Source organism: Triticum dicoccoides, chromosome 3B, assembly GCF_002162155.2.
Source record: "Triticum dicoccoides isolate Atlit2015 ecotype Zavitan chromosome 3B, WEW_v2.0, whole genome shotgun sequence".
Taxonomy (NCBI): domain Eukaryota; kingdom Viridiplantae; phylum Streptophyta; class Magnoliopsida; order Poales; family Poaceae; genus Triticum; species Triticum dicoccoides.
In genome coordinates this window covers 702,421,077-702,429,716 of record NC_041385.1, presented here as the reverse complement: position 1 = coordinate 702,429,716, position 8,640 = coordinate 702,421,077, and positions in this window count along the sequence as shown.

Below are 8,640 nucleotides of genomic sequence, written 5' to 3'. Positions count from 1 at the left end.
CAAGGACGGGGCGGATTGACACGTTGGATGATAGCCCGCTCTGATCGACATGAAATTATATCCCTGACAGAAGCCACGAAATCAGCGCCCTTGTCCGATGCGACACAGACATCTGCAGTGGATCTGCAAGTTGGGCTGGTTCTTGGATTGCATCCCTGCCATGTGTGCATGCGAATATGTGACAAAATCGATAGGAGGAGGAGTGACCACCACCGCCGCATCACCTTGCTGGCGCATACAGTGGCGAAATCGCATCGTCTCGTATGACCTGATCTCCAATTCTCCATGCAGAACGCGTGCACGCGATCTGACCATGCGGCGCGCGCGCGCTCTCGGAAAGTGATTTGTCACCACCCTGGCTAGCAGCAGTTTAAAACTACTCCTACGTAGTAGTAGTAGTACGATCTGTGGCATCAAATTAAGAAGAGTTCAATCGTGCTTGTAGCGCGGCACAGAATGGCCGCATTAAACAAACGTCTTTATTGTATTTATTCGGCGACTTTGGGAGCTTGTTTTCAGCCGTCCATTCAGACATTTTGGTAGAGTAGAGTTTTCGATCTGAAGGGAAAATAAGAGAGCAATAATATGGCGGAGTAGGAGCACGCAGCACGTGGTCTGGCAAACAGGGGTACTACTGCACTTGAGACTTCAGTGTGCCGTTGCAACAGGCCGTCCTAACATAAGATGGACAGGGGAAGCGAGGACGGTGGCGTCGCGTCGCATGCGCGCGACTCACGCGCCATGTACGTCCGTGAGTCTCGTTTCTTACGGTGCAGTTCGGCCGTGCGTGCGCAGTTCAGTTCAGTTCAGTTCCGGTCCACGCGGTCGCGAAAATTATTGCGAAGGTGCTCTCCACTCGGCTGGGCCCCCACACGACAAGCCTCGTCTCCAACGCCCAAAGCGCCTTCATTAAAACAAGAAGCATCCATGACAATTTCTTGTATGTTCACAATCACGTTCGGCGCCTGCACAAGAGCAAGACCCCGTCCCTTCTTTTCAAGCTTGATATTCGCAAGGCCTTCGACACCGTCAAGTGGGAGTATTTGCTTGATCTTCTCCAACGGCGAGGGTTCCCTCCCAAATTCAGGGATTGGATCGCTGCCCTCCTTTGCTCTTCATCTTCGAGGATCATCCTCAATGGTATTGTCGGTGGTCCAATTAAGCATGGCCAAGGCCTCCGGCAGGGTGACCCCATCTCCCCACTCCTATTCGTCATCGCCATTGACCCGCTCCAAAGAATCCTAGATGTGGCCATGAGGGAGGGGCTCCTACACAAGCTCAGGGGAAGGGGGGCAATGCTGAGGACCTCTCTTTATGCGGATGACGCGGTGGTTTTCTTGGCCCCGATCAAAAGAGATGTGGAAAATCTTGCATGCATCTTGAGAGGCTTTGGTGAGGTCATGGGCCTCTGCACCAACTTCCTCAAGAGCTCGATGGTGCCCATCCATTGCAACCACCTCGATCTGGGCTGTTTGACCCAAAGCCTGCCAGCAGCAAGAGCTTCTTTCCCTCTGCGGTACCTAGGACTCCCCCTCTCCGTATGGCAGCTGAAGTTGGTGCTTGGAAGGTGCGGGAGGCCCTCAAGCACAACGCATGGATCCTCAAGATCAATCCATCCACCTCTATCTCCGCCGAGCATGTCACGCAATTCTTCACACATTGGATGCTCCTTCATGAGGTCCATCTTGACGAACTCTCCGAGGATGACATCCTTTGGAAGCACTCGGTCTCGGGGCATTACTCGGCGGCCTCCGCATATAAGGCATAATTTTTAGGATTGGTTCTCTCCCCCATGGACAAGATGGTTTGGAAAGTTTGGGCTCCCCCAAAAGTCAAGTTCTTTGCTTGGTTGGCTCTTCAAGACAGGATTTGAACCGCTGATAGATTGGCAAAGCGTGGGTGGCCAAACTGTGATCTTTGCCCCCTTTGCAAGAGGGAACAAGAGGGTGGGAGTCACCTATTCTTCAAATGCCGCTTCTCTAGAAGGCTTTGGTCCTTGGTCATTGACAAGTACCACGTCCCCGACTTCGTCATTTCCACTTGGCCCCTATTCGACTCGATCCAATCTTGGTGGGCAAGTACTTGCGACGACGGCTATCCGCACAGACAAGCCAAGGCATCCCTCACCATGCTTGTTTCATGGATAATTTGAAATGAACGAAACGCGCGAGTTTTCAGGCATAAGTGTGCCCCTCCGACAGTGCTGCTTTCCTCCATCGCCATCAAGGCTAACCTTTGGATCATCGCCGGTGCTAAAAAATTAGGGTCTTTATTATTGCGCGAGTAATCCGCATGCCGTGTACTCGGGTTGTTTGTAACTAACTCTATTCTCTCTTATTTAATGGGTGAGGCAAAGCTTTTGCCTCCGTTTCAAAAAAAAAAGTTCCGATCTGTTTCCTTCGTTTTCCATGTGTCGCCGCGTGTGTCAGTCGGCGGTGAGTTGGTTGGCCCCGGCCCCCTCAAGTCGACGGCGGGGACACGAGGAGACCCGATCGCCATCCCGCATGTGCACCGACGAGCGACGGCACAGGCGCGCAACAAATCATGAGAAAGATGGTCGCGCCACGTGCCAGCCGCGTTTGGTGCGGCGTTGCCGTCTCCTCCGTGATCTGATGCGTTGGCGCCGGTGCGAGATGCTCGGCTGCATGGCATTGCCAGAAATCGACTTCGACCTCAGGTGTCGCCGACGGCCGACGGCCGACGGGATGCTGCCGTTCGCGAGTGCCCATCGGGCTGATCGCGCCTTGCTTGGAGGAACGAAACTGAGTGGTACCCGCATTTGTCTATACCGTGGAGGAATGGGAGGGCGCATTCCATCCGAAAACGATCATTCACCAAATTGATTCTGAATGGGACTCTCTGGGAAACCGGTTAATCAAATTCACGTCTCAAAGGTCGGAGCACAGTAGTGGCAAGCATGCATGCATGCTGCATGCATCAACGAGCATCACTGAACTGCACGGAAGGGATACCGTGCAACGCTACTTCATGACAGGGACGGCGACGACGGACCAAGGTCATCAAGAGTTGAACTGTGGCCTTGATTACCGGCCGTTAGGCCCACAACTTCGTCGTTAGTCCCGTGGTTAACGTTACGTCATTTTCGCGTCCTCTCGGACTCTGCATTCCACCCTCCGTATCTGTTTGGCAACAAACCACATCCGTGGTGGCGCAGCACACGATCAACTACCAGTTTTGGCCGCCGTGGGCCTCTGGTTAGCGTTTACGTGACGTACGTGTGATATACGTTTGGCGCATGGTTAGTCAACTCGCGCGCCATTTCTCCCCCGCGACTTGCGCTGTTAGGCCTTGTATGATGAGAGATGCTTAGCGAAATAAACAGATTTTTTTAAACACCAATGCTTATTTGTACAAGATAAACGTTTAACTAAGCGTCTCTTACGTAGAAATAGGCACCGGTGCTTCAGAAAATTTTGATTTATTTTTTTAAGCATCTCTCTAAACATCTCCCATTGTACAAGGTCTTACTATCATCTTATACTTCCTGCCTAAGTAAATTATAAAGTAGGACGTACGACTCAAGTCAAAGCTCGCGCCTCAAACTTCAAACCCGCGCCTAACCAGTAACCATGTTGTTCCTTCCTTGCGCGTGTTGCATTCGGGAAGCATGTGGTCCATGGCAGCAGAAGTCAATATCATGGCAAAAGAAATGCAGAATTAGCCATACATTTTCTATTTTTCTTGGGACTTTTTCCGTGAGTGAATGAGCAGATTGGTTCGTCTGTTTTACTCATCTACAAGTACAGATTTGTTAGGTGCTAGTTGACCTTTGTTTCGTTCTTACCACGTTACAAAACGAGCAAGTAGGATGGAAAAACAAAGGACCCATCTATGCATGCATGCCATCCATATCCATCGAGCAAGGAGTTGTTAGACTGTATATATACATAGTCTCTGTATTAATATTGTAACATTGTATTGTACCTCTTGGTACCTTTATATAATGAAAGAGCCACACCCTATTTAGGGTGTCGAGCAAGTTCCCAACATATTATGTTTTACATGGTATCAGACTAGGGTTTCGATGTCTTCCGCTGCTCCCGCCGCCGCCGCCGTCGGTGCGCCGACTTCCGTCGCTGCCACCGCCGTCGCGCCGGCCCTCGCTCCTATGTCGCCGTTCCTTGCCTCTCGGCCCCTTGCGGCGGCCTACGGAGCCCTGCCGCCGACCGAGTCCCCGATCGGATCGAATCCGTCGGCGGATTCCTCTGCTGAGTTTGCTGCGCCGCCGTCTCATGGCGTTGCCGCGCAGCCGCCCTACGGCGTCGTCACGCAGCCGCCCGTTGGCGTCGCTCCTGCCTCATACGGCGCGCCGCCGGTGGCCCAGGGCTCCCTTCAGCCGCCGCCGTCCTCCTGGCCAAGGGCGTCCTACGCGGCGCCGCATCATCACCAACCCTATGCGGCCTCCTCGCCACATCACTACAGGCTGCCGTCGGCGCCGACCTACTCGGCGCTGCCACCGCAGCAGCCCTACGCGGCGTCGCCGCGCCAGTCCTACCCCGCGCCGTCCCGGTTCGTGGCCGCACCGCCGCAACCATCCTACGGGGCCGCGGCAAACTTCGGTGCCGATGCCCTCGTTCCTGGTGCTCCTGGCGTCTACTCAGCAGGTGCTCCTCATCCCGAGACAGCCCCGTCAATGCGTCTCTACACACCACCGATGCATGCGCATGTCGCCCAGGTCGCGACGCCATCACTGTTCTACTTCTCGCACCTGCTGCCGGTGAAGCTCGTGCCGTACAACTACCTGTCCTGGCGTGCCCAGGTGTTGCCTCTTCCGCGCAGTCGCTATCTGGAGGGCTATGTTGACGGACCCATCCCGTGTCCGCCCCCTCATCACCCGGCGTATCATACATGGGTGGTCCAGGATCAGGCCATCCTCTCTGCCATCCAGTCCTCGCTCACTCCGAGCATCTCGTCACTGGTCATCTTCGCTGCTACATCCCGGGAGGCGTGGGATGCGCTTCACACCAGCTTCGCCTCGCAGTCTCAGGCGCGTGCTCATTCTATACGCACCGAGCTTGGTGAGACCAAGCTTGGTGACCTCAGCATCACGGACTACTTCAACAAGATGCGGGGTCTCGCCGACACATTGGCCTCGGTTGGCCAGCCTCTGCAGGATGAGGAGTTCACCACTTTCGTCCTTAACGGGCTCGATGATGATTATGACAATCTCGTTGAGAACGTTCATGGCCGTGATGATCCACTTCCACCTCGCGAGCTGTATGCCCGACTCCTTGGCCGCGAACAGCGCATCAAGGCACACCGTGTCTCACCGGGCTTCGCCTCCGCCAATGCCGCGACTCGCGGCAAACCTCAGCGGTCTTCATCTTCAGGTGGCAACCGGCCGGTTGCTTGCCATCCATCACGGGTGGCAACCGACCGGTTGCTCGCTGCTCCTCCTGTGGTGCCCCGCAGGCCTGCCAGCTGTGTGGCCTTGAGCACCACATTGCCTCTCGCTGTCACCGTCGCTAGAAGCAAAATTTTCTGGGCCTCGGCAACAATGGCAAAGGAAACGACAAGCAGGCCACCGCCGCCGTGACTAGTCATGATCATGGTCGCACTCCGTCCTACTTCATTGATCCAACATGGTATATGGACACCGGAGCTACTAACCACCTCACCGGCGAGATGGGCAAGCTCTCTACTCAGGAGCCATATCATGGTCATGATCAGGTGCACACCGCCAGTGGAGCAGGTATGCGCATCTCTCATGTTGGCCAGGCTTCTCTCCTTGCACACAATTTTCGCAAACTTCATCTTTCCAATGTTCTCCGTGTTCCCTCTGCTACGCGTAGTTTGTTGTCCATTCCTCAACTTACACGTGATAATAATGTCCTTGCTGAATTTCACCCTTTTCGTTTCTTTATCAAGGATAGGGACACGAGGGCCGTTCTGCTTAGCGGTCGTCTTCGCCATGGCTTGTACGCACTTGATGCACCGCGCACACCATCCATGCAGTCTTCTCCTCAGGCGTTCAGTGGTGTTCGTGTGTCGCCTACGCACTGGCATGCACGCCTTGGTCACCCTGCGGCTCCTATAATTCATCATGTGTTGCATCGCCATTAACTACCAGTTGTGTCCAATAAATCTGCTAAAACTGTTTGTGATGCCTGTCAGCTGGGCAAGAGTCACCAACTTCCGTTTTCAGAGTCTAGTCGTGTTGTGAAGCATCCTCTTGAGCTTGTGTTTTCTGATGTATGGGGTCATGCCCAGATGTCTGTTAGTGGCAACAATTATTATGTCAGTATTATTGATGCTTATAGTCGGTTTACTTGGCTGTATCTTATTAAGCGCAAGTCTGATGTGTTCGATATTTTTATCTAGTTTCAAGCACATGTTGAACGTCTCCTTAAGCAGAAAATCATCCATGTTCAATCTGACTGGGGAGGTGAATACCACAACCTCAACTCCTTTTTTAACAAACTTGGGATTTCGCATCGTGTGTCTTGTCCTCATACACATCAGCAAAATGGAACTGCCGAACGTAAGCATCTTCATCTTGTTGAAACTGGCCTAACCTTGCTAGCTCATGCATCCGTTCCGTTTCGGTTTTGGAGTGATGCTTTCTCCACAACCTGTTTTATCATAAATAGGCTTCCCTCACGACTCCTGAAAATGCAAACTCCGCTTGAACTCTTGCTCAAAGAGATTCCAGACTACACTTTTTTCAAAGTGTTCGGGTGTGCATGTTGGCCTCACCTTCGCCCATATAACAAGCGTAAGCTAGAGTTTCAGTCTAAGAAGTGCGTCTTCCTGGGGTACAATTCTCTTCACAAAGGGTACAAATGCCTTCATGTTCCCACCAATCGCGTTTACATCTCTCGTGACATTGTGTTTGATAAAAACGTGTTTCCTTTTAGCGCACTTCCGACAAACTCTACCACTCCCTCACAACCGGTGCACATGTCCATACCTTTGCCTGATCAATTTGTGGATGTTGCATATGCCCCTGCGTTGTTGCCTAATCATGCTGCAGGTATTGGACGCGGCGCTCGTCTTGAGCTTCTTGATGAACAGGAAACCGACGCAGCAGCTCCTGATCGGGATGTGCATGTGCCATGCATATTGGGTGCGACCCGCGTACCCGCCCCTGCAGCGCCCCTGGAGGCTGCCGTGCGGGCGCCGGTCTCGCCTGGCCCACGGGTGGCCTCGCCTGGCCCGCCACTGGCCTCGCCTGGTCCTTCGGCTGGCGCCCCGCCTGGCCCCCGGATGGCCTCGCCTGGTCCATCGGCCGGTGCCCCGCCTGACCCACGGGGGGTCACGCCCGGCCTGCAACCGGCCTCGCCCGACCTGGTGGCATCTTCGCCTCGGTCGACGGTTGCTTCGACCGGCCCGGAGCTGGACCCGGTCAGTCCCATCTCGGTCGCTAGTGGGCTGGCCTCGCCTGGCTCGCCGTCGCCAGGGAGCTCTAGTGCGAGCTCCTCCGATGCTGCAGCTTTGTCTCCATCACCTGTTGCGTCGGTATCGCCGGCACGGCCTGTGGTCCCCCTTCGTCCTCATACACGGAGTCAATCTGGCATTTTCTGTCCGAAGGAACGCAAGGACAGGACTGTGGCATGGCTAGCTGCGTGCATGGCTCACACTGCTGCTGATCCCACTGCCGAGTCTCGACACTTCCAGGCTGCACTGAGTATTCCTCACTGGCTCACTGCTATGGAACAGGAGTTTCAGCTTCAGAAAAATGACACTTGGCAGCTTGTTCCTCCAGTATCTGGTGTCAACGTCATTGATTTCAAGTGGGGTTTGAAAGTCAAGAGACATGCTGATGGTTCCATAGAACGCTACAAGGCACGGCTTGTTGCCAAGGGCTTCAAACAGAGGTATGGTCTTGATTATGAAGACACGTTCACTCCAGTTATCAAGCCTACTACCATTCGCTTGCCGTTGTCTCTTGCTGTCACTCGTGGATGGTCTCTTCGTCAGCTTGATGTGCAGAACGCTTTCCTCCATGGAATTCTGGAGGAGGAGGTTTATATGCGTCAGCCACCTGGATTTGTTGATCCTGCACACCCTCATCATCTCTGTCGTCTGACTAAGGCGCTATATGGACTGAAACAGGCTCCTCGTGCATGGCATGCTCGTCTTGGCTCTGTTCTTCGAGCACTTGGGTTTACTCCCTCCACTGCAGACACATCGTTGTTTCTTCTTCAGCGTTCTGAGGTTACGATGTATCTCCTGGTTTATGTTGACGATATCATTCTCATCAGTTCATCCCATGCTGCTACTGACCGTCTCGTGGTTGCACTCAGTGGTGACTTTGCTGTCAAGGATTTAGGTGCTTTGCATTTTTTCCTTGGTCTGGAGGTTTCACGTTCTTCTGCTGGTTTGACTCTTACATAGAAGAAGTACTCCTTGGACTTGTTGCGTCGTGCTGGTATGCTGAAGTGCAAACATGCTATTACTCCGATGTCTGCCACTGATCGGTTATCTGCCCTTGATGGAGATTCTCTCTCACCTGAGGAAGCTACTGAGTATCGCAGTCTCGTTGGTGGTCTGCAATACCTTACTATTACCAGGCCTGATATCTCCTATGCAGTCAACCGTGTATGTCAGTTTCTTCATGCACCCAAGACATCTCATTGGTCAGCTATGAAGCATATTTTGCGTTACATATGTCTTACT